The following is a 27,566-nucleotide window of genomic DNA, read 5'->3' as shown; positions in this document are numbered from 1 at the left end:
AGTCTCACATTCAAATTTGCACAAACTGCTCCTGAAAAATCTGAGTTCCTTCACAGCCTAACATCAAATACCTCCAAAGCACAACAAAGTTGAAGAATATCTGAAGGTAGCTTCAGAAAGGGGAAACTATCCATGCTGACTAGCGGAAGGCAATATACCCCTAAGGTGAGCAGGAGTCTATACAACAGCTACCATTGCAACCTTCAGCCACTGCTGTTACTGCAGTGCAAATAGTCTTTATATGCCATGGTAGCTCTTCATGTGCCATGCCAATTCCAATGACAATAAAACTTGTACATTTCACCGTCACAGGGTTTACTTGTGTGTTATTGGCTACCTTAACTCAAATCCTATCCAGTTTTCAACTAAAGCAGCGTTGTAAAAAAAAAAAAATCTATAAGTCACCAATGACAGCCACATACAAATTTAACATTTTTCATAGTTAAATTAAAAATTAAAAAGAAGCACGCAGAATTAATATTATTACTATATTGCATTATTCAATGTATCCCAAATGTTACTATTTTAGCACGTTACCAATATAGGAATTAATGAGGTGTTTTGTATTCTTTCTTGGATGGAAACTCATCAAAGTCTGGTGTATATTTTATAATATATCAATATTTGATAATTTGGACTAACCACATTTAGCTATGTCAAGCATGTATGCCTATATTCCCATTAGTCACATGTGGGTATTGGCCATTGTGTTGGAAGCACAGGTCTAGGGGTTCAAACAGACCCTGAATTTTGTTCACTAAATGAACATTTATTGAGCACCTGCTGTATACCTGGCACTGCACTGTGTATTCAAAAGCGTGCAAAGGTAAACAAGAGAATGTGCTTGCCCTTGGGTGCTTACACTCTTGTCAAGGAAACGGATGAGTAACCATGTAATTCAAGAATGATAATCAAACCATGTCGGTGCTTTCTTCCTGCAAAGCTAGCCCATTGCAGGGGCACAGGGCAATGCAAGGCAGAGCTTCAGAGGGCACATGCACAGCGGGGCCTGTGGCAGCAGCTCCCAGAGGGGTGCTGAGCTCCGCCAAACAGACAACAGCAAGAATGCACGTCCTAGGGCTGTGCGTCCTTCCAGCCCTGGTGGGCAACATCTGTGGGCTTGAAGCAGATTCGGATCTACTGTTTAAAATACCATCTGCACTCGTGGATACGTTATTGCTCATTTTCAGTACTGAGTCTCCCGCTTTCCTGCTAGACTTTGGCTCCTTGGGCTCTTGCTATGTGTCCATCTTGACAACACAGGTCACTTTCCAAATCTGCTTAGTTCAACATGTCCTTAGCTCTTATCAGACAGTACAAAGCAAGACTTTAATTTTACTAGCTTTCCAGATGCTGAGTTCCACTTGAGTAAATTTGAAACGTCACAACAACGAATGCATTCATAAACCCTGTTTTGACTACAGGGAAAACATAGTGACTAAATGTCTTGTGGACTCTGAGACTGAGATAAAAGCAGCATGATGTGTTAATTGGGACAACAATTATTAAGCATGTATATACCAATGTATATACAGAGAGGTATAAGGTTTCCTTCTTGTCCTTGTGGAACTGGACGATGCTGCCGTAAGCAACCCAGTTAATCCTTCCCAACTTCACTAGCAGAATCAATCAGGCCATTACCTACCTCTGGGACAGAGGGACTGAGGAGCAGGGCCAGGGTTCACACTCACTGAGCTCCTATCACATGAAAGGCAACATCAGGAGTAACGGAAAAGAGTTCTACGCCTACATCCACAAGTCCTTCTGATCCTTTTTACTCTGCACCATTTTGTCCTCCTACGGCAATCACCACCTCCCAACACTATGTGCTCAGTCGCTCAGTCATGTCTGTCTCTTTGCAGCCCCTTGAACTGTAGCCCTCCAGGCTCCTCTTCCAGGGGATTCTCCAAGGAAGAATACTGGAGTGGGCTGCCATTTCCTCCTCCAGGGGACCTTCCAGACTCAGGGATTGAACCTGCGTCTCTTGCGTCTCCGACATGGGCAGGGAGGTTCTTTACCATTAGTGCCACTGAAGAAGCCCCACAAACTATGTGATTCTCTTATTGATGTTATTATTTATTTTTTGTCTCCTCCAGTTAGTATGTAAGCTCCAGGAGAATAAACAATTCCATTTGTATCATTCACTGGGATCTCCAGTCTAGGACAGCTCCTGACACATTGAAGGTACTTATTAATGAGTGAATTAATTCACTGTGTAGAATTCTGATGAGGAAGAGGGTGATATTTATTAAAAAACAACAACAACAACCATAGACCCAAACTTTGTAGACAGACATAAAAAGAAAAATAACAAGGGTCAACTATCGATGACTGGGAGGATGTCATTGGGCAGAAAATATGATTGCTTGTCAGAATAAAGATACGGAAATTATTTCCTTGCAGTACAAAAGGTGAATGGCTGACTGTGGCTGGGTAGGCAGGGTAGGTTTCATATTGGAGGCGGCTCTGTACTGATGAGTGGGACTTGAACTGAGCTGGGGGTGTGTGCATTTAGGTCCATTTTCTTGTAACCGTCAGGATCATCTACATTTACAAGTGCTAATTCATCAGCAAGACCTCCTCAGTTCTTTCTGGTGCTTCTGAGAGAATGAGATACAAAAACCACATGGATTTTGCTTTCATAAAATACTAGCTAAATCAGAACTTAGTATTTTGAATAGAAACTCTGCAAAGAACAATTAGATCACAGTTTAGTCCCACCTGGTTACAGCAAAACCAACTTGATTACAGTGAATCACTCTACAATCCACTGGTTTTTAAATTTAACTTATGAACTACACTTTACAGCGTTTTGTAAAGGAATCTGAGTTTTGTTACTAGATGAAATGCTATTGGAACCTTCAATCTTCAAAATGACCTTCAATCCAAACATTAAAAAGACCTGAATTTTTATTTCTCTTGAAATGCAAACATTCTGTTTCCTATTAACACAAGACTAGCTATGAAATGAACAGAAATATATAAATGCCTAAAGATACAAGTATATTACTTTAAATTAAATATTAATAATATGTTCCATGTCACTGAAAACAGAAAATCTGTAACTTTCAGTTCTTGCTACTCACTGATCTTAACCTCTTCTTTGAAAAAAAAAAGGTGACCCTTTAACAAATGAAAAAGAACTCAAATCTCATAAAAATAAAATTTTAGAACAATAATAAGGCTTATCCTTAAAGTTGTTTTGGCAGTTTTTAAAGTATGAGTTTAAAATTCTGTTACCAGGAATGATTTACCTTCAGCTGTATTAAGATTCTATACAGCTTTCAGAGATGTAAATAACTCCATCACAGTTGGCTAATCACTGATGGGATGGGCCACAGCATAGCTAATTAGAAAGCAAATGGCTAGCTGTGCTAATAATTTCCATGATTTGGATTGTCAAACAATGCCTAGATTAAGGATTCTGGAGATAATCCACACAGGAAAGCAAAGTCTTTTCCTAAGAAATCACAGGAAGAAGATCTACGTGATTTGGGAGGGGGACTATAGTCTTTATTTTTATTGAAATTGCTAAATGTGATGAAACAATGCAATGCTGAATTTGAGATGCTAATAGGATAAATGGCAGTGATTTTATATTTTCAATTCTGAAAAAATATCTCAACGAGTGAAACATTTGCTACGTGAATTAGCTTCCATAGGACGTGAAAGACTACACTGACTTAGATTTTTGCTCATTATCTGAATTTGTTGCTGTTGTTGCATGGACCCAGTATATGAGTTCATGTGTTTTTAGTCTTCTGCTTCATAGAATTCATTGAATAAAAACATACTATTCCATTCTCAGAGTTATTTTCCCAGTATTACAGCAAAACTAAGCAATTAAAGACTTTGGGGGCTAGAAAAAAATCTCAGAAATCAAGTTGTCATGGTCTTTTCTTTATTAAAAGATGAACAGAAACTAGCCCAGGTAAAGTGCTTTGCTCAAGGCTGAATACTTGGCTAATTAAAGAGCTAGTCTGAAGTTCACTTTTAGGAAGCAAGTGGTTCCATGCTTCAGTCATAGATGTCGACATTTACCCTTGGGACATGCCACGCTTGGATGTTTTGTTCAGCAGGTTAGATGCCTCTTTCGTGTTACCAATCCAGACATTCCTCAGTCCCCCGTTGTGCGAGATGCTGAGTCACCACTCAGACAGGATGAATGAAGTTCCTGGTTCTCAGGGCCTCTTAGAGAATCTTTAGACTGGGCTTAAGATGTGGCCAAATTTTGTTAAAACTTGAAACTAAACCTTTGTCCACCTATTCTTCTGTTTCACCTTTCGAAACGGAGAAAGGAAGAGATCTATATATAGAGATGATCTGATATAGATGACCCTCTTCATCTAGAAGGTTAGAGAATCTACAGACTAAAGCTAGTCACAGGAAGATCATATGTAGTTTTGGATGAAAGCCTGGTCTACAGAATTCTGACTCAATTAGCTGTGACTTTGCTGAAGAAATGTTGTTACACTGGCTCTTATTTCAGAAGAGACTATGGACAGAAAATAAATGTTGAGAAAGCAGCTCACAGAAGTACCTGTGGTAACCCGTCTCTGAAGGACTGAGCACGATCCCTGTACGTGAATGTCCAAGTGTGTGTACATGAGTGTGTATGTTGAAGGATAAGCTATAGAAAAGCTTGGGCCCTAAATGGATGAAGCAACAGTGAAGACCTTCAAAGGACTAGATACGACTTATCAAAATCTCTGTTTTCTCTGATATCCTTCTAGAGGTTGTAAACATAGAACAACAACAAGAAGAGACATGAAATTAGTAAAGTAAAACCTGCCATTGCCTCCACTCGCTGCCCAGAGGAAGTCTGTAGCCAGTGGGCCAAAGAGGAAGAAGCCAGGGTCTCCTTGAGTTGAGAAGACAGAGCAAGGAGCCCAGGGAACCTAAGACGGCTGGAATTCAAGGGGAAGAGTACCAAAGACATAGTCCACCTCTACAGACAGAGAGCTCTGGAGATGAGCAGCGGCTCCTCCAGAGTGCTCAGCTGCGTTCCGGGTGGCTCAAGCATGAGGAAACCACCTGAGCCTGGACAAGAAGCACCCGAGAAGTTTAGTGAGCGTGTGCAGGGAGCACGCGTGGATGCAGATTCGCCTGTCACCACCAGTCTGAGTAGAAGCCTCATAAACTGTAGGTCCCTGGGAAGGGTACTCAGAAGGGTTTGGCTCAATAGAGTAAAATCATCCCTCAATGAAATGCTGCCCTGGTTCTCTCTAATTAAGCTTAAAAGCTGAATCTAAAAGGACCAAACTCTTTTCAAGTAACTTGACTGTGTTCCAGAACAAAGCTACATCAGTTAATAGGAATCCAAAAATATCTAGCATTCAACAAGTTAAACTCACAATGACAGATATACAAGGAAGCAGGAAAGTAAGACCTATGACCAATTGAAACAGACTCAGAATGATTCACATGATAGAATTAGTAAACAATGATATCAAAACAATTATGATAACCATATATATGCTCATGAAGTTAGAGGAAAGAATGGACACATTAAGTAGATATGTGGGAGATAAAAACAAATCCATATTGGACTCCAGAAAACTAGCATGTATATGAAGGAAAAGGCCATGGAAAGAATTAATGGCAAGTTAGACACTGCAGAACAAAAGATTAATGTACTTGAAGACACAAAAATAGGAAGTTTCCAAGTGAAAAGGGACCAAAAAAAATTGACAGAGCATCAATTGTTGAAGTTAGTTGACGGATGACTTCAAACAACCTAATACATGTGTAAGTGGAATCTTCAGTGGACAAAGCGTAAGGAGGGAAGAAGAGGAAATAGTGCCAGAATGCTTTCCAGAGTTGATGAAAACTATAACTCACCAGATCCAAAGAGCTTCACAAACCTCAAGCCCAAGAAACAAAGAAAACCACACAGAGCACATAGCAACCAGATTGTTTAAAATGACTAATGAAGAGAAAGTCTTAAAAGCAGTCAGAGAACAAAATGTGTATTTCATATCAAACCTGACGTCTTTACCCAGCAAACATGTTTTTCAAAAGTAAACAGAAAGACTGTCAGACATATGAAAGAATTAATAACCAGCAGACCTGCACTTCAAGAAAAATTGAAGAAAGTCATTCAAGCAGAAGGAACATGATACCAGATGAAAATCTGGAGCTACAGAAAGGAATGAAACCATCAAAGATGGTAGCTATTTGGGTTTTATAACTACTTTTTTTCTTATTATTTTAGTCTCTGTAAAAGATAATTGACTGAAGCAAATACAATAAAAATGTGTCGTGAGGCTTATAATATAAAAAAGTAAAGGTTATGATACAGAACACAAAAGTTAGGAAAGAAGGTCAATATTCTTATATAAAGCAATATAATATCTTTTAAAGTTTTAATATGATAAATTAGTATAAAATTTATAGCATAAAAATGTATACTATAAATATTAAGGTAATTAACACAGCAAAAATTTAGAGCTAGTAAACGAGATAAAATAAAGTTACAAAAAATACTTATCCCAACAAAAGACTTTTAAAAAGAGGAAAATTGAAAAACAACCATATCATAGTAATATTTAAAGGCAATGAAATTAAATTAAAAGGCAAAAATTGTGAGAATTAATAAAAAAGCTAGACGACAGTATATGCTGACTCCAAGAAATATATTTTAAATATAAAGATACAAATAGAGGGAAAGTCAAAGAATGGGAAAAGATAAGTAATGCTAAATTAATCAAAAGAAATCTAGAGAGGCTAAGTTAATATCAACAAAGTAGATTTCAGAGCACAGAAACTTGCAAATTATAAATGAAGTCACTTCCTATTGATATAGGGGTCAGTTTGTCAAGAGGGCATGACCCTAAATATTTATGCCTCTAAGAACAAAACTTCAAAGTACAAGAAGAAAAGCCTGATAGAACTGCAGGAAGGATTGCATGCGTCTGTGCCAAGTCACTTCAGTCGTGTCTGACTCTTTGTGACCCTATAGACTGTAGCCCACCAGGCTCATCTGTCCATGGCATTCTCCAGGCAAGAATACTGGAGTGGGTTGCCATGCCCTCCTCCAAGGGATCTTCCCAATCCAGGGATGGAACCTGCGTTTCTCACGTTTCCTGCACTGGCAGGTGGGTTCCTTACCACTAGCACCACCTGGGAAGCAGGAAGGATTAGAGAAATCATAACAACAGTCAGAGATTTCAATGCCATTACCTCAATAACTGACAGAACAAGTAGACCAAAAAAATATCAGTAAAGCTGCAGAAAATGACGATGGTATTATCAGTCAATTGACGCAAATGACACTATCAGCCAATTGACCTGGTTGACATTTACAGAGCACTGCAACCGCCAAGAGCAGCATGCACATTCTTTAATGTGCACACAGGACATTTACCAAAATAGACCACATTCTGGGCCAGGAAACAAGTCTCAGAAAATTTAAAACAATTTAAGTTATACAAGGTATGCTACCTGACAACATGAAATTAAACTAGAAATTAAAAACAGGAAAATATCTGGAAAGCCTTGAAATATTTGGAGACTAAACAAAACACATGTGTCAAAGAACAAATCAAAAGAAAAATGTTTAAGAATTTTAACTGAGTGAAGAAAAATATATCAAAATATGTGGTAATCAACCATAGTAGTACTTAGAAGAAATTTTACAGCAATAACATCACTTTTAGAAAAGAAGATGAAATACGTAAAGTCAATGACCTCAGCTTCTGTTGGAAAAACAAGTATTGAAATAAAATGTCATTAATGTAAAAAAAAAAAAAGAAAAGAAACTAGAAAAAGAATAGAAGATGCAAACCAAAGTAGGAAAACCAAAGAAAATAACAAATATCCATGTGGAAATTAATGAAAAAGAGAACAAAAGAATATTACAAAAAATGTTATGCTTATAAATATGACAACTTAGCTGAAACCGACAAATTTCTTAAAAGACACAAGCTATCAAAGCACACTCAAGAATAGAGAACAGCTTTTTGTATATATTTCCATTTTATTTTTCAAACAAAAACTTGAACAAGGTCTTACGGCTGGCAAGTGGCGGAGTCAGATTTTGTGTCCAGGGTTGACTGAATCATAACCAGTTCATAATGCAAGTTATCCAAGGTATGCCACTCAACAACAAGAGCTTGTCTATATGGTCCCACTCTGAACAAATAAACAAAGGAACAGATAAACGTGCTCACTAGGAAACAAACAGCATACATAGATTAAGTTTACACATATAAAAAGTATGTCATACATACTGGAATTTTATATACATGATATATTATAGACAATACATTTTATGTAAAATGTTATGTTTGCATACATACATATTATAAAACTATTCAGTAAAAGCACTGACATTTTAAAATCTTTCCATGTGTCAGTTTGGGAACGTAAAGACCAACCATAGCTTAAATTATAGTAAGAGGGTTTTATTTTGTAAATTATATTTCAGGATCAATGAACTCTGAAACAGATCGATATGCTTATCATTTTTTTAAAGCATGAGTTAATGATCTAGTTGAGTTGATTAGCCAACTACTAACCAAGCCCGGTGTGCTGCAGGCTATGGGGTCGCAAAGAGTCAAATGTGACTGAGCAACTGAACGGCCTGAACAGAAGCAAGTCCAGGTGAAAAGAGCACGCACAGGGCAGTGATGCCACCCTCCTTTGAATACTGGTTCTTCTTTTATTACCTGGAGGAAATTATTTAATCATTCTAAGTTTCAGTCATGTCATCTGTAGAATGGGGATAGCAAGGTTACCATAAGTAACTCTTGTGAGGCTTAAATCTAGTTTATTTAAAAGACCTAACTCAGTGGGCAGGCAGAGAGGAGGACAATAAACATCAGCTCTTGTCATCATTAGTGGTGTTGTTGGTATTAGAGTTCATTTCTTTATGAGTTCATCCAATTTTGGTTGTGGATGAAATAGTTCTGGGGAGAAGATGGGAACAGTAAGAACAGTTACAAGTGGAGAATGAGAGCAAGAGAGAGAATAATTAAGAAACAAAGCAACCATACCTGGAAAGAAGCAGGTAGAGAACAGAAGTGAGATCTGAGCTGGAAACAGTTCTCTTCTTCCTCTCTCCTGCTATCTACACTTTCCCAGATTTTTCCAGCTCATGTCATTTCTAACCCCATCACAAACAGACCTGGTTTTCTCTTCCTTTCATCATTAATATTTGTAAAGCAAGAATGAAAATGCAAATGCCTATAGGAATTAAGCAAGTAAAGTGAACAACAGAAGCAGGCTATGTTATAGTCTTTTCTCCCAGATCCACTTTATTTTCATATCAGTTGATGAGATGGCTATTCACTTCCACACAAAAGTTTGCTCTCTCCCATTTTTCTGGCAACACACAGCTTATCCAGTCAATCTGGGCCCATAGGAATATTTCTCTACTTTCAGAAAAATAATCATGCAAACAGGATAATTAAGGTCGATTGACACTAGACTTCATTGCCGGGGTTCAGCCCCGGTGGATCCAGGGAATTCGAAGCGGGGACGGCGTCGGCGAAAATCAGGAAACAACTGCTTAATTAAACGTTTATTAAGGATATAAAGAGTGGTGAAATAAGGATAGCTCAGCGAAGAAATTCAGTGAAGAAAAGAGGCTGAATAAAATTCCAAAGCAGGGAATTTACGTCACCTACGAAGGCCGCAGGCGTCCTCCCGTTCTCCCGAAGGAGAGGAGACACTAAGGCCTCCCCGGTCAGATCTTAGAAGCCCAGGCAAAATTAGTAGGCTTGACGAGCTTCCCCGCCTCAGAGGAAAAATTCAGCTAGAAGGTGAAAGAAAGAACGACATGGGGAGACCAGATTTTGGTGAACAAGGCCCGCACTTTATTTTCCAAAGTAGTTTCTATACCTTAAGTTATGCATAGAGGATAATGGGGGAAGGGGTAGAGTCATGCAGTAAGCCAGGCTTTCTTCCTGCAAACTTATCATATGCAAAAGTTTAGGTGATTTGCATCATCTTCTGGCCCGGAGGCCTGTTAACATTTTAAGACCCTTTCTTCAGAAAACTTACTTTTCTCTAAAGGTGATTAGTCAAGCGCCACCCTCAAAAGCATTAGATAAAGTTGCATTCCTACAGAGCAAAGGTGTGGTGAGCTATAACAAGAAAAAGAATTAACTCAAGGGTCCCAGGTTGCAAACATTAAAGCTACCACTTACACCAATTATATTAATCAATACACTGCCAGGGACACAGCAGGTAAGGGATATGGAGACTTAGCAGCAAACATTGGTCTAACAAGTGAAAAACCCTTCACCAATACAATTGCTAATCAATCTTTTAACTGCTCAAAGGACTCTGTATTTAGACAGTTTAGAACATCTCATGCCTCTCACAGTTGGGAGGCTCTGAGCAATCACATGTGGCCGGAAAAACCTATTCAGGCAGGCTAGAGGACTTCCAAAGGAGTTTGTAGGTTGAAACACTGTCACACCCAGGAATTATTAACTGGAGCTGTAAGTTAACTCTTTTTTTCAGAGAGAGGTAGTGGAGGACAGCCCCCTGTAAAGTCAGAGGTGTACGACCCAGAGGGATGGTATGGGGAGGGAGGAGGGAGGAGGGTTCAGGATGGGGAACACATGTATACCTGTGGCAGATTCATTTTGATATTTGGCAAAACTAATACAATTATGTAAAGTTTAAAAATACAATAAAATTAAAAAAAAAAAAAAGTCAGAGGTGTAGGTGAGAGCATAAAGCAGAAAGTAGGCAGACTCTGGTTTTGGGGGTAGATGCTCGACAATTTCCAGGGGGACTCCTGAGGCTCGATCCCGCCTTTGCGTATGCCGAGCCTCCTTCCTCATGACCTTTGCCACAGGCAGAGTGCCTCACGCTGGCTCCCGGCAGTGATAGAATTCTAGTTGAGCTATTCCAGATCCTGAAAGATGATGCTGTGGAAAGTGCTGCACTCAATATGCAATATGCACTCAATATGCAATATGCCGGCTCCCGGCACTTCATTTTGCAGGTAGAAGAACTGGTGAGAAGGGAGAAAAATGGGGCACACATGATATCTAGGAGGGGAAGGTGTTACCTGACTCCAGATATTACTGACACACAGAAATACGGGCCCAGATCTTGCAGTATTCAAGAGAAGCTAGAAATTTGGACATGGAGATTCTCCATTTGTAAATGTCTCAAAAATACCATGACTCAGGCTTATCTAACACACCTGAGATCTGGATCCAGCCTTTAGACACTCTCAGTACAGAGGATTCAAGTTTATGATTTGAAGGGCATCGCTGAGTAGGCCTACCTAATGAATCAAATAGAATCTGATGACAAGAAAAAGATTTTCAAAAGAGCAAATATACAGCTATAGTCACTTGATTGTCTGTGGTAATGCTCTCTCTTCAATAAACAGAACATTCCCCAGCTATTCAACCAAGTTGTCTTACAAAATGCAAAGACATTTCCTTCATCTACCAACTGATGAACTCATTCATTCCTTCAATGACTACTTCTTGAGCATTTACTTTGCTCAAGACGCTGTGGGCAACACTAAGATAATTAAGACATAGTTGCTGCTTTTTCTAGCCTTTTTGTTTTTTAAGCTGAAAAAGACATTTTCTAAAATCACTCTTGTTGGGTTGAAATAATTTTTGACTTCCCTGGTGTCTCAGCGGTAAAGAATCCACGTGCAATGCGGGAGCCAGGGGTTTGATGCCTGGATGGGAAGATACCCTGGAGAAGGAAATGGCAATCCCGCTCCAGTATTCTTGCCTGGGAAATCCCATAGACAGAAGAGCCTGGTGGGCTACAGTCCACGGGGTCACAAGGAGTTGGACATGACTTAGTGGCTGAACAACCACAGCAATTTTTACTTATTTCTCTCTTTCTTTTATTCCTTATTTGTACACGTGGCATTAGAGAATTTGTGGAAGGTCAAATGCGAGGAAGGTGTCAAAGATAAGTATGTGAATCTTCCTGAGAGTCAGTCAAGAGATTTTTCCATGGAATATACTATCTGGCAATAAACAAACAAATGCCGTGATGGTCAGCAAGGTAGAACGGCTCCCCAACCACCATGTTCATACTCGACACCCTCCACAAGCATTAAATCATCTAGATAGGCCTATAGTGTGTAATATGCGGCAACCTAGGGGACTTTTTAATTAAAAGTTCTTAAGACTTCTTACTTCCCAATATTTTGATGTCTTTCTGAAGAAGCTGCCTTTTATTAGTTACAGCAGACAGGGTACAAAATGCTTTCAATATTTTTAATATTACAGTCAGGATTTTTTTCAGTTCATTTACAACTCACTGCAGTGATTAAAGCAGGTTGCCTAACTGTCTTTAAGCACACTATTTTATGCATAATATGGTAATTATATTAAATGAGTGTACTATCAGTGGACTTCTTGGATGAGTGAATTTTCTTGGGCTAAACAAATGGCATAATGTATATTAGACGATTCTGTTTTGCCGCATTAGGCTAGAATTTAATCAACTTATGTAAAAAGTTATCAACAAAATCTTATCAGTGTGACTTTTTTATACTTTCTTGTGTGAATAAGTGAAGGCTGCCTATTGCTTCAGTCTCCAAAACCCATAAAAAAGATCATATAATGAAATCAAATTCCACCAAGAATCAAACACAGTGGAGACAATTTCTTAAAATAGTAACTGTACTGTGTAAATAGGAAAGGGTATCATATTCTTTTAAAGACTGCTTATTTTTAATTTATAAAATAGAGACTGAGGCAAATCAGAAGTTGGGAATCCCTGGTGGCTCAGTGGTAAAGAATCTGCCTGCAATGTAGGAGACAGGAAATGCAAGTTCAATCCCTGGGTCAGGAAGATCCCCTGAAGGAGGAAATAGCTATCCACTTTGTTATTCTTGCCTGGAGAATCCCATGGAGAGAGCAGCCTTGTGGACCACAGTCTATAAGGTAGCAAAGAGGTAGACATGACTGAGCATACACGCACGCAAATCAGAAGTTATCCACAGATAATCTTCTCTTTGATGTGGTCTGATAGCTTTCCAGCCTGTTATTAATAGTTCTGCTTTCCTCTTATTGGCTGTCATTCACAAAAAAAAAAAAAAAAAGCCTGGTTTACCCTAGTTTTCATGCTTTTTTCTCTGTAGCTAGGTCTGAGAAACATGTACTCATTCCAAATCCATGCACAGTGGAGAAGGCAGGTTTGTTGGCTTCTACAGACTCGATTCCACCACCAGCAGTGCTCACATCTGTCTTTAGAGAACTGCAGTGTTGTTCACGCGTCACCTCGCGGAGAACAGAGGAGACCCATTTCCTTCTTGTTGAATCTCATTCAATCTTTGGATGATGTACAAGGTAAGTTATTGAATAGTGAGTACTCCATCCGTTTAAAGGGCTTCAGTCTTTCCTGCACTCAGCTCTCCAGTCGTGCTAGGGTCTTTGCAAAGCCCACAAACACACCTGATCCCTCTCGTGGCCCCCGTGTGTGCGACCACCTCTGCTGAGAAGGCTTCTCCGCTCCTCCCGGAGTCAGACTCTTGTCTCTCCTTCAGAAACTGGGACCATCACCTGCTCAGGAAGCTATTGCTGGAAGCTCCTACAGCTGGGATAACAGCACTCCTGTTTGTTCCAGAAGCCCCACGGCTCACCCCAGTCTCAGCCCTCCTCTCACTGAATGGCAGGGAATTGCATGTCTTTTTTTGTCTCTTTCCTCACTGAACAAGGGGCTTCCCTTGTGGTTCAACTGGTAAAGAATCCACCTGCAATGTGGCAGACCTGGGTTCGATCCCTGGGTTGGGAAGATCCCCTGGAGAAGGGAAAGGCTACCCACTCTAGTATTCTGGCCTGGAGAATTCCATGGACTGTGTAGTCCCCGGGGTCCCAGAGTCAGACACGAATGAGCAGTTTTCACTTTCACTTTCCTCGCTGAACCATAAGCTCTCCAAGGACAAGACTAGATTGTTCATGGTTGTAGCCTCAGTACCTAATAGAGCTCCTGGAGTCTAGAACGTTCAATATAAACCCTTGAAAAAAGTAAACAGTGATACGAAATTAAAAAAAAAAATAACGCAAATCACTGCTTACTGAGTTCTGGCTCAGCCAGAGGCTCCCCTCTGTATATCATCTGAGTCCTTACAACACCCTGCTGTGTCCGCATTTGACAGATGAAGATGCTGAGATAAAGTCAAGATACACAGTCAAGGTCACAAACCAAGAAAATGTCAGAGCTACAGTTTAAATCCAGATCAGTTTATCTTCGAAGACTTCAAGTGTTACAAAGTAAGGAGGCCACCACTCTCTCGGGTAGGAGCAAGGAGCTCTGGTCTTAAAGGGGGCTCTCTGGAGAAGCCCCGTGCCTGTGGTGCCAACAGGGGCCCTGCTTCCTGCAGAGCTTCAGGAAGTGGTCAGTTTCAATACCTTCACAGGACGAATTCCGGGAAAGCCTGTACCTGCCACAGGAACAGGAATGGCACAGGGAGAGGCTGGCGTCCTCCCGGGAACCACGTACAGACCAGAGGGAGGGTAATCCACCATGGGGACTGGGCACTGGCTACTGACTGAAGAAGCCAGATGCCATACAAGAGAACATCAGGCAGGTCTGCGATGGAAAAAGAAAAATAAGTCTGGACTAAAATTTAGAGTCTAGGTCAAAATTATTCAGTTCACTGATATCTCAGATTTAAAATCCAGTACAAGGATCTTAATTATCAGACAAATTGAAGTAAAATTCAGCTTATGGCTGAATTCTTCTGCAGTCTATTTAAATGAATTCAACCATAGGATGTTACAAGTATTAGTACATCCAGTTGGAGGTCTTTGGTACAATTGTAAAGTGGTAAAATGATTATGAATGTAGGCATTTGTGTTTATAATTATGCTTCATAATTAATGTTCCTAAGTAATACTTTAGGTTCACACCTCCATTTGCAGTTTTCTAAATGAAAGGTTTTGTACTAAAAGACTGCAAAATGGCAGGGCAGGTCATGAATCCCAGGATTAATAATGTTCCACTCAGAAGTTTTGAAACGCTTAGGTTAAAATTAAAATCACAGAAAATTAGTCATGTTTAGTGGATCAAACCTTGCATGGGAAGAGCAGACATCATAAAGTGAACATAATCATTATAATTAAAATGTTTTACCTTATAGAATGTAATCCTCTTTAAGAAAGGAAATTTTGTATGCTGCTATAATGTTAAGCAAATATACAGAAGCCCAGCCCTACATTATTTCTCAATTTGTAGGATGTTTAATTCAATTTAAGTTGAGGTGGGCAGGGAATACCCAATCTTTTATTGAGCTTCCACTATGAGTTTGGGCTTTGGCGCACTCTTGACTGAGACAGGTTACAATTAAGGTATCTAAACCTCATAAACCAATTAACAGTTTGACAGCCTTACAGTGCTTCACATACAAGTGCTCAGAAGAATCTACTGAATTAATGAAGGCGGCTACGTGAAATGTCCGATGTTACTCTCGATAAGTGCCAGGGCCTGGATTTGCACTCTGAGACATATCAGTTCTCATGAGAGGTGAACGAAACCTTGAGAGCCTTCTACCAGTAAGAAAAACCTATCGGCAATCAACTCCTTCAGAACAAACCTTTCCCACCATAATTATTTGAGTGCTGGGTGCTAAGTCACTTCAGTCATGTCTGACTCTTTGCAACCCTATGGACAGTAGTCTATCAAAGTCTTTGACTGTGTGGATCACAATAAACTGTGGAAAATTCTGAAAGAGATGGGAATACCAGACCACCTGAACTGCCTCTTGCGAAACCCGTATGCAGGTCAGGAAGCAACAGTTATAACTGGACGTGGAACAACAGACTGGTTCCAAATAGGAAAAGGAGTATGTCAAGGCTGTATATTGTCACCCTGCTTATTTAACTTACATGCAGGGTACATCATGAGAAACTCTGGGCTGGAGGAAGCACAAGCTGGAATCAAGATTGCCGGGAGAAATATCAATAACCTCGGATATGCACATGACACCACCCTTATGGCAGAAAGCGAAGAGGAACTAAAAAGCCTCTTGATGAAAGTGAAAGAGGAGAGTGAAAAAGCTGGCTTAAAACTCAACATTCAGAAAACTAAGATCAGGGCATCCAGTCCTATCACTTCATGGCAAATAGATGGGGAAACAGTGGAAACAGTGGCTGACTTATTTTTCTGGTCTCCAAAGTCACTGCAGATGGTGATTGCAGCCATGAAATTAAAAGATGCTTGCTCCTTGGAAGGAAAGTTATGAGCAACCTAGACAGCATATTAAAAAGCAGAGACATTACTTTGCCAACAAAGGTCTGTCTAGTCAAGGCTATGGTTTTTCCAGTGGTCATGTATGGATGTGAGAGTTGAACTATAAAGAAAGCTGAGTGCCGAAAAATTGATGCTTTTGAACTGTGGTGTTGGAGAAGACCCTTCAGAGTCCCTTGGACTGCAAGAGATCCAACCAGTCCATCCTAAAGGAGATCAGTCCTGGGTGTTCTTTGGAAGGACTGATGCTGAAGCTGAAACTCCAGTACTTTGGCCACCTCATGTGAAGAGTTGACTCATTGGAAAAGACCCTGATGCTGGGAGGGATTGAGGGCAGGAGGAGAAAGGGACGACAGAGGATGAGATGGCTGGATGGCATCACTGACTTGGTGGATGTGAGTCTGGGTGAACTCCGGGAGTTGGTGATGGACAGGGAGGCCTGGCGTGCTGCGATTCATGGGGTCGCAAAGAGTCGGACACGACTGAGCGACTGAACTGACTGAACTTAACTGGACAGTAGTCCAGCAGGCTCCTCTGTCCATGGGATTCTCCACACAAGAATCCTGGAGTGGGTTGCCAGGCCCTCCTCCAGGGGATCTTCCGAATCCAGGGATCAAACTTGCATCTCTTAAGCCTCGAGTATTTCAGGTCAAATATGGTTTGGGGCTGACTGCACGAGTAATTACAAATACCATATTTTCCTATTCTGTCAACATGAATCTCTGTCCATGAGGAAACACAGCAAACACCTTACTATTTGGGTGTGGGAAAGAGGGACTGTGCTTCTCACTGTCGTGCTTCTTGCGTGTGGCAGTAGCCCACACAAGGACTGCAAACCACAGGCGGCCGCAGCACCGATTCCCACATCCGCAGCCTTGTCTAGAGAGAGGAATGATTCTCAGTAAGAGCTGACATGACCACTAACTAGATACTTCGCTGGAACATTGTAAGATTCTCTAATTGACTTCACAAAATAAATTCTAAATGACATTTAGTCTCCTAAACATATAGCAAGGAAATTTGAATGGTATAGATAATTTTTATGTAGTCTTGGGGTGAGAGAGGCATCTGAAGAATCATGCTTCCAAAATTGGAAATCATAAAAATTGCTGGATTTTACTATTAAACTTTGCTACCTAAGAAGTAAACTTGCCACATGAGAGGAAAATACCTGGCAATATGCTTAATAAAGAATGAATTTTTTAACTAAGGAAAAGAAGTACCATAGTACAAGAGAGAAATGGAAAAAGACTTCTACATCCATCACTGTGACATACTGAATATTTTGGAACAACTTCCATCTTAAAATTTTTTTCAGCTAGAAATCGTGCAAAAATAATAGGAAATAACTAATTCACATCCATTCTTTGAGAAAACAAGGGCCAGAAAAAGAGGAGAATAAAGGAAAGGTGAGCCATGTGATGGCTGTACCACGTTTTCCCGGAGGCATTCTAGCTCCAGAAACTTGTGTTCTGAGGCCCGGATGGCACAAGGACAGAAGGCGAGTCCTTGGGGCCTCACAAGTGGAGATTTGGAATGAAGACTCCTGCTTAAAGCAGGATTCCCAAAGGGTGGCCCCCTAAGTGAAAGTGGGTTAATTCACCTTTGAGGAAGATAACAATATCAGTTGTAACAATTATGATGCACCAAGCAGGTTCTCAGTGCTTTAAGTATTAACTCATTTAGTCTTCACAACAGCTGTCTTAGATAGGTATCAGTTCAGCTCAGTCACTCAGTTGTGTCCGACTCTTTGCGACCCCATGGACTGCAGCATGCCATGTCTTCCCTGTCCATCACCAACTCCCGGAGCTTGCTCAAACTCATGTCCATTGAGTCAGTGAGGCCATCCAGCCATCTCATCCTCTGTCGTCCCCTTCTCCTCCTGCCTTCAGTCTTTCCCAGCATCAGGGTCTCTTCCATGGAGTCAGTTCTTAGCATCAGGTGGCCAAAGTATTGGAGTTTCAGCTCCAGCATCAGTCCTTCCAATGAATACTCAGGGTTGATTTCCTTTAGGATGGACTGGTTGGATCTCCTTGCAATCCAAGGGACTCTCAAGAGTCTTCTCCAACACCACAGTTCAAAAGCATCAATTCTTCGGCGCTCAGCCTCCTTTATAGTCCAAGTCTCACATCCATACATGACTACTGGAAAAAAAACCATAGCTTTGAGTAGACGGACCTTTGTTGGCAAAGTAATATCTCTGCTTTTTAATATGCTGTCTAGGTTGGTCATAGTTTTTCTTCCAAGGAGCAAGCATCTTTTAATTTCTTCCAAGGAGCAAGCATCTTTTAATTTCATGACTGCAGTCACCATCTGCAGTGATTTTGGAGCCCCCCAAAATAAAGTCTCTCACTGTTTCCATTGTTTCCCCATCTATTTGCCATGAATTTGCCACCTATTTGCCATTAGATAGATATAGTATTAGGCCAATTTTATTGTTGAGAAAATTAAAGCTCAGAGAGGTTAAGCAACTTGTTTAAGGACACATTGTTAGTGAGTGTGAGATTCAGGTAGCCTGGCTCCAAGAAGGGAGAGAAAAGTCTCTACTAGCAAGGAATTAGCATCTACAATATTAAAAAGAACACCCCCAAATCAATAAGAAAAAGATAAACAACTCCAGAGAAACTTGGAAGAAGAGATTAACATGCAATTCATAGAAGAGAAAACATAGGTTGCTGAATAAACAGGAAAAGATGTCCAACATGGCAAGTGTAGATGAAAGTCCAGCATAAGGAACAACGGGGACTCTCTACGTCTGGCTGATTAGAATGTAGACTGAATCGACCACTTTGATAACAATCTAGTGAGTCTATCACTGACTCCATGGACGTGAGCTTGAGTAAACTCCAGGAATTGGTGATGCGCAGGGAGGCCTGGTGTGCTGCAGTCCATGGGGTCGCGAAGAATCGGACATGACTGAGCAACCGAACTGAACTGAGTCTATCTGAAGCTCTCTCTTTTCTTCCTTGCTTCTGCAATCCATGCCTAGGCACCACCTCCTCTGTGATGTCTGCATGAACCCATGGGCTCACAGTGACCTCACATTCTTCAAGCTTCCAACCTTCATTCTAGCACTTACTGGAACACACGACCTGTTGCCTGCTGTTGGGAGTTCTCATCTGTTCCTGAAGTGCCAGGGTGGTGGTGTTTCGTAGTTTTTCATTCATAGCATCTGAGTAGAAGCTAAATAAATATTACTGGTTTGACTATAAAAAGTAAAAAGTAAAGTAAAAAATAAACCATATTTTGGGTTTCTCACTGTTCCATTAGCATATGTTGGATGCATACTGACAATCCAATTATAGTCAGCACAACATACCTCAGGGCAAACAAAACTTTAGTATTTTTGTCTTGTGTAGATCTGCTTTGTATTTTCTTGATATAAAAATTGAGCATGACAAATGTTCTGAAGAAAAGTTAAGAAAATGAACTACTGTACACTGATGTCAAGGTCTTCTCTTCATCAAATCAGTTTTAAAAGCCATGTTCATTTCTTTGAACATCAGAAAATGACAAAGGCCCAAGGCTCTAACTGACTTTTGATAAACATATGACTGAATCACTGAAATGTTTCAGTTTATTGTATAAAATCTATATACTAAACAGGTATTAAGAGAGACAGATCATCTCTCTCTGGAGTTTAATGACTATCCATGACTTTCACTATTACTTATATATGGATGATTCTCAAATCCACATTTTAGCTCTGATTTCTCAGCGCATACTCTTTCTTTTTAATTTTTTGTTTTCTTTTTGCCCTCTAGTTATAAAAGTAATATGTGCTCTGGGTAGAAAAAAATTGAAAAATAAGCAGAAGTTAAAGGGTAATAGGACCACCCATAACACTACCACCAAGAGTTGAGATAATTACCGTCCCTATTTTATTTTATTTTTATTTTTTTAATAAAAAAAACTGTATTTACTTAGAAGCATTCAGAATGTCAACAAAATAGCTGCAACTTTTTATTTTTTTGCAATTACAGAGTGGTATTCAGTTAACAGAACAACAATTATTTGTATAAGCTGCATCAGAGACAACTCAAGATGAAAAAACTACCATCTCCATACATAACTAACTTGTGCTGTGCACCAAAAAGAGCCTGCTTTAAACTTCCATGCCAATTTACAACCCATACTGTACCAGGCAAGGTTCGTGGCTATTGAAAATACCACCAGGACAGGGCTATCTAAAGACACATTCGGTAGTGTGTTAACTATACAAAAAAAGACCCTGTACAGTTTAAAAACAAATCTTACACAGCCTTACATTTCAATTTTTTTTTCTTTAAAAGGAGTGAGCTGTGTACAGGGGGGTTAAATGCTTTATAGACAAGAAAATGAAAACTGCGCTAGAACCAACTTATTCATCATCTTCCTCTTCCTCCTCATCCTCTTCATCTTCTTCCTCCTCCTCATCCTCTTCATCTTCCACATCTTCCTCCTCTTCCTTCTTTTTCTTGCTCTTTTCAGCCTTGACAACTCCATTTTTTGCAGCATCAGGCTTCCCTTTAGCTCGGGATGCGGCAATATCCTTTTCATACTTTTCCTTCAGCTTAGCGGCCTTCTTCTCACAAGGCTGCTTGTCATCCACAGCAGTGTTATTCCACATCTCTCCCAGTTTCTTTGCAACACCACCAATGGACAGGCCAGGATGTTCGCCTTTGATTTTTGGACGATACTCAGAACAAAACAAGAAAAAGGCCAGAGGAGGCCTCTTGGGTGCATTGGGATCCTTGAACTTCTTTTTTGTTTCCCCTTTAGGAGGGATATAAGTTTTCATTTCTCTTTCATGACGGGCCTTGTTCGCCTTTTGCCATGTCTTCAAATTTTCCTTTCTCTTTAGCGGACATGGTCTTCCACCTCTCTGAGCACTTCTTAGAAAACTCTGAGAAGCTGACGGACGCATCCATCCGGGTGCTTCTTCTTGCTCCTCCCGGCAAGTTTGCACAAAGAATGCATATGAGGACATTTTGCCTCTCGGCTTCTTAGGATCTCCTTTGCCCATGTTTAATTATTTTTCTTCAAAAGTGAGAGCGACACGATGAGATCACGGTCCCTGAAAACCGGGGTTTCTGCTTGTGCAGAGGGGTGAAAGCAGCCAGGATTTAACTTCTCAACCACATACGGTTGCATTACACTTCAGATCTCTGGAAAGGCAGGGCTTTTCTGCAAATTATTGTTTTAATCTTCCTCTTCCACCTTTGGAGAGAAACATTGGGGTATTTCTATCACTTTGTCTCTCAGTGAATTCTTTCTGGGATGAGACATCAAGAATCTGAGCTTCATTCCCGTCCCTATTTTAATATGTGGTTATTCTAGCCTAATTTCCATATATGACATGTGTTCAACCTAGTCACCCCTCCACTGATCTTTTTGTTGTCTCCTGGTTTGGTCTTTTACAAGTGAAAGTGAAAGTTGCTCAGTTGTGTCCGACTCTTTGAGACCCCATGGACTCTACAGTCCATGGAATTCTCCAGGCCAGAATACTGGAGTGGGTAGCCTTTCCCTTCTCCAGGGGATCTTCCCAACCCAGGGATCGAACCCAGGTCTCCCGCATTGCAGGTAGATTCTTTATCAGCTAAGCCACTAGGGAAGACCAAGAATACTGGAGTGGGTAGCCTGTGTCTTCTCCACTGGATCTTCCCGACCCAGGGATTGAGCTCCAGTCTCCTCCTGTATTGCAGGCGGATTCTTTACCAACGGAGCTATCAGGGAACAAAATGTCATATAATTGGAATCATGTGGTGTGTAGCCCTTTCGATTGGTTTCTTTCACTTAGTTCAGTTCAGTTCAGTTCAGTTGCTCAGTCGTGTCCGACTCTTTGCAACCCCGTGAATCACTTAGTAATATGCATTTAAGATTCCACCATTATTTTTCATGGCTTGACCATTTCTTTTTAGCATGGAATAAAGATCCATTTTATGAATCTTGGTTGCTTCCAAGTTTTGGTAATTGTGAATAAAGCTGCCATAAACAGCCATATGCAGGTTTTTGTCAACTATACACATTATCCTGATAGGAAAATAAATTTAAAAATCACTACTCACTTAAAGCTGAAAAATTATGCAAAATATAAAGTTATATTAATTCACTGGGCTATGTGCTCAGTCGTGTCTGACTCTGCGAACCCATGGATTGTAGACCACTAGGTTCTTCTGTCCATGGAATTTCCCAGGTAAGAATACTGGAGTGGGTAGCCATTTCCTTCTCCAGGGCATCCTCCCAATCCAGAGATTGAATCCATGTCTCCTGCATTGTAGGCAGATTCTTTATCATCAGAGCTACCTAGGACAGTAGCACTATTTAAAAGGGGACTATTGAACAGACAAATAAAATAGAAAAAAAATTCATTATTCTTTTACTAAATAAATAACATCTACTAGAATAGCCTAAGTGAAAGTGTTAGTTGCTCACTAGTGTCCACCTCTTTGAGACCCCATGGACTATAGCCCACCAGGCTCCTCTGTCTATGGAATTCTCCAGGCAAGAATATTGGAGTGGGTGCTGTGCCCTCCTTCAGGGCATCTTCCCGACCCAGGGATCGAACCCACATCTCATGTCTCCTGCACTGGGTAGGCAGGTTCTTTACCACTAGCACCACCTGGGAATCTCAAGAATCACCTAATGTAGGCACAATTTGAAAGCTAGGACTAAAAATTATGGACTATTTGTGTAGACTGAGACACATTTGTACAGAATACACAAAACTGCATTAGAAAAATCTAAGGCCAGAAAAGCCATTCTGCTTCAGGTTCCTACCAAAGTTAGTGCAAAATCAATTCAATTTGACATTTATTGGGATCTACTATTTGCAAGGCCCTGTGATAGGTGCTAGAGCAGATTTAAAATGGTCAAGATACGAGTTCTATTTTAAAGGACCTAATAGGCTGGTAGATAAGATAAGACATCTATGCAATTAACCATAACATTATATAGATGTGCTAAGAAATATGGTGGAAATAAAAACAGACAGTGTGGGGTCACAAAGATAGGAAGATTCATTCCAGCTGATAAAGTAGAGGAAGATTTAATTAAAGAAATGACTTTGGAACTGGGACTGGAAGAATGGGTAGGATTTAGACCGAAAGCAGTGGAATGGCTGGGAGAATGGGTGGTAAGAGGGCTGTTTCAAACAGACGCAAAGGTGGTCAAAGAAAGAAACTGCCAGAAGTGTGACCGTGTTTGGGGAATCGGTCATATTCTGGTTTGGTTGAAGCGGAAAACTTAAGAAGGCAGTAAACACACTCTATACTGGTGGGATTGAGTTGAATTCCTTTTAAATCTTTAATGGTGAAATAAACATATTCGTCCTAAGAAATTATGTGATGCCAAAAACAGGCTATTAGCAAAATGAGAAAATAGGACATAATCAAGAAATATTTGTTTTAACTTATTTTCAATTGCTTTTAATTTAAAAATTAATCAGAAGACTTGAACACTGGGGTTCATAAAATCTATGTAATTATATGCAACTTATGGATTTGAGAATTCATGTTCATTTATCTGGGAAAGGAGCTTCATCTGATTCTCCTAAGGGTGCTTTACCCCTAAAAATGCTAAAAATCATTGCTTTTGAGGAAGTGGGTTAGTTTTAAGTAAAACTAAATTTTTATGACTTTTTTTCCTACCAAATGATACAACTTGCATTTAGTTTGTCACGCTCTATTAGAATCATTTTGCTTCAACTCTAAAGGTTGGCACTCTCTCTATTCCTCTTTGTCTCGTTTTTCTACTTCTCTTTTTTGAAGGGAAAAAATAAAATACACATTAGAGAGATCTAAAAACACAGAGTTGTATGAAGAGAAAGTTAACACCCTGTACAACCCTTTGCACTCATCCCTCCCACAACTAGGAGTGTATCTGCACGTAGATTTTTAACTCTCACATCATACAGATTTATGTCTATGTTGCATGAGTGTACATGTATGTGTGTGAGAAAGAGAGAGACAGAGAGAAGCAGAGAGGTGTTTTCTTTTTCTAAAATGAAAATGGTACAAACTCTATACATCTTTAATTCTGAAACAATGTACCATGGACATCTTTCTGGGTTAGTACACATAAATTTAATTCAATTCTTTTAAATAGCTATAAAACATTCCATTGCAGAAATGTACCACAGTTTATTTGGCTATTTTCTAATTGATACGCATTCATGTTGCTTATGGTTTTGAGTATTTAAACTGATGTTACATAAACATCTTTATAAATATATCATTATATGTAAGTGTTTTCATTGTATAGGATTAAAAAATAACATGTGATAGGAATGTTAATAAAAGAATAAACATTGTCACGTAACTTTTTAAGAAGTTTTAGCAAGTCATATCCCCACTTGCAGTATTAGCAAATGCCCACTTTGGTATACCTTTGTCCAGGGATAATATTAAAAATATTTAACAAAGCACAAGGCAGAAACATTTAAGAACATTCAAGTGACATGCATTAACCTTCTATTTACTGCTTATTGAAGATAGAAGGGTCTGATCAGTCAGAGAAGGTGGGATGAGAGTTCTGGGCAAGGAAGGGAGCTCAAGGTAGCAAATATTTATGACCTGAAAGATTAGTAATACAGAGTCATATTGAACTTACCAGATAAACATCAGCCCTGCCATTGCTAGAACTGGGTATTACCAGGCTTTAAAATAAATTTTTTGCTAGAATTTCAGAAAACAGTATCTCATTGGGATGTTAACTTTATGTTTCCTCAAGTTTTAATTTAGAAAAACAACTTTTGGATGTCACTTTATGTTTGCTTATCCATTACTTGTTTAAATTTTTGTCTATCTTTATTTGTGTTATTTACCTTTTAATTATCAGTTTGAAGGAGCTGTTTGTCTTTCAAATGTTTACAAATATATAGTCTCTGGGCTTATTCTTCATCTTTATATTTAAGGTAACTTTAGCTGTACAAATGTTTTAATATTAATATAAAATATACTTTTAATCTAAATGCCATTAAATTTATGTTTATTTATTGAAGTTATAGATTTAAACCTAAGTACTGTAATATTTTTGGTATATTTTTCTTAGCTCTTTGGTTTTTATAATTTTCCCCCATTTTCATTTTCAACTGGTTGTTGATATAAGAAAAGCATATTTTGGGTATTTGTTTCATATCCATCCATTTAACCAAATTCTTTGGGTATTTCTAACAGTTTTTAATTGTAAACCTTATTTTTAAAAAAATTGTTATATGATGAAATCATGTAAGAAAAACTTTTCTCTCCATTATATATGTCATATATTATAGTTCCTTGACATTATTAATACATTAGTCTCTAAAATAATTTTAAATAATAATAAAAGCAGGCATATGTGCCTTGTTTCAAATTTTAGTGTCAACGACTTGTCTTCTTTATGAATAATTGAGTTTTATTGGGTTTTAGCCCACCAGGCTCCAGGGGATCTTCCCGATCCCTGGGACTGAACCCCGGTATCCTGCACTGCAGGCAGATTCTTTACCATATGAGCTACCAGGGAAGTCCATTTTTCACTTGTTAAACATGAGTTCCTTTTGTTCATCTGTTTCTATCATATTTCAATTTTCTAAGGCACTTTATACTTATATCTTGACATTTTTTTTTCATTTCTGAAAAAAAAAAGCATCTTTAAGTTCTCCTACCTCCTTGACTATTTGTCAGTTTATACGAATTGCTTCTTCTCCTTTTTCTGAATTTAAAATGTTAGCCATCCTTAGAACCAATATTTGGTTTTCTCATCTGATACATTCTTTTTCTGAGAAGGCAGCTTTTCATTAAGTATGGTTTCAACTGACAGCTCCATGCCAACTGTCACGGACTGAATGTTTTTGTTCCCGCCCCGCCCCCAAATTCAAATGTTGAAATCTCAGTCCTTGATATGATGATATTTAGAGAAGGGTGATTAGGTCATGAGAGAAGAAGCCTCACTGATGGGATCGGCCCCTTATACAAACAGACAGCATTTCTTCCTCCTTTCTCTGTTTTCCACCTCGTAAGGGCACACCAAGAAGGTGACCATCTGAAAACCAGGGAGAGGGATCTCACCAGACTCGTAAGGGCACACCAAGAAGGTGACCATCTGAAAACCAGGGAGAGGGATCTCACCAGACTCGTAAGGGCACACCAAGAAGGTGACCATCTGAAAACCAGGGAGGGGGATCTCACCAGACTCTTCTGCTGGCACCCTGCTCCTGGACTTCCTACAGCCTCCTGAGAAAAAGAAATGTTTGCTTTCTAAGCTTCCCAATCTACTCTAATTTGTCACAGCAGCCTGAGTGGACTAAGACACCAGTAGTTTCTACAGCTAAAACCTGACTCTAAATTCTCTTTCTCACCTCTAGATTTTTTTTTTAATTTAAGTATAATTGATTTGCAATGTAGTATTAGTTCCTGGTACACAGCAAACTGATTCAGTTATACATACACTATATATATATTACATATGTGCGTGCGTGCTAAGTCACTTCAGTGGTGTCCGAGTATTTGTGACTGTGTGGACTATAGCCTGCCAAGCTTCTCTGTCCATGGGATTCTCCAGGCAAGAATACTGGAGTGGGTTTCCAAGTCCTCCTCCAACCCAGGGATGGATCCTGCATCGGTAGGTAGGTTACTTACCACTAGCACCTCCTGGGAAACCATATAGTATATATACATGTGCATATATATATTTTTTCCTTACAGTCCATTACAGAATACTGAATACAGTTCCCCGTGCTATACAGGAGGACCTTGTTGTTTAAACATAGTAGTTTATATCTCTTATTCAAAACTAAGAACAAAAATTTACTCGTCCCCGACCTCCCTTGCCCTTTGATAGCCGTAGTTTGTTTTCTGCGTCAGTGAGTCTGTTCTGTTTCATAAGATGCTCACTTGTGTCATATTTTAGATACAAATGATATCATACGGATTTTTCTTTCTCTTTCTGACTTACTTCTCTTAGTGTGACAATCTCTAGGTCAATTTACACTGCTGCAAATGTGGCTTTATTTCATTCTTTTAATGACTGCACCGTGTTCCTTTGAATACACATACCACAACTTCTTCATCCATTCACTCATCAGTGGACACTTAGATCGTTTCCATGTCTTGGATATTATAAATAGTGCTGCTATGAACACTGGGGTGCTTGTATCTTTTTGAAATATAGTTTTCTGACTTCCCTGGTGGCTCAGTGATAAAGAATCCACCTGCCAATGCAGGAGACGTGGGTTTTATCCTTGGGTCAGGAAGATCCCCTGGAGGAGGAAATGGCAAGCCACTCTAGTATTCTTGCCTGGGAAATCCCATGGACAGAGGAGCCTGGCGGGCTATACTCCATGGGGTCACAAAAGAGCTGGGCACGACTTAGTGACTAAACAACAACAACTGAATATGTACCCAGAGTGGAATTGCTGGATC

General features: G+C 39.6%; 1 protein-coding gene and 1 pseudogene across 2 annotated transcripts in view; both read right to left on the bottom strand.

Moving 5' to 3' along the window:
* Positions 1-27,566, bottom strand: part of PACRG (parkin coregulated) — a 529,211-nt gene that overhangs the window by 297,381 nt on the left and 204,264 nt on the right. The window lies entirely within an intron of this gene.
* Positions 20,421-21,494, bottom strand: LOC109564104 (high mobility group protein B1 pseudogene; annotated as a pseudogene).

This window comes from Bos indicus, chromosome 9 (assembly GCF_029378745.1).
Source record: "Bos indicus isolate NIAB-ARS_2022 breed Sahiwal x Tharparkar chromosome 9, NIAB-ARS_B.indTharparkar_mat_pri_1.0, whole genome shotgun sequence".
NCBI lineage: Eukaryota > Metazoa > Chordata > Mammalia > Artiodactyla > Bovidae > Bos > Bos indicus.
Note: the sequence above shows the minus strand (reverse complement) of the source record. Positions and strands in the feature narration are given on the sequence as shown.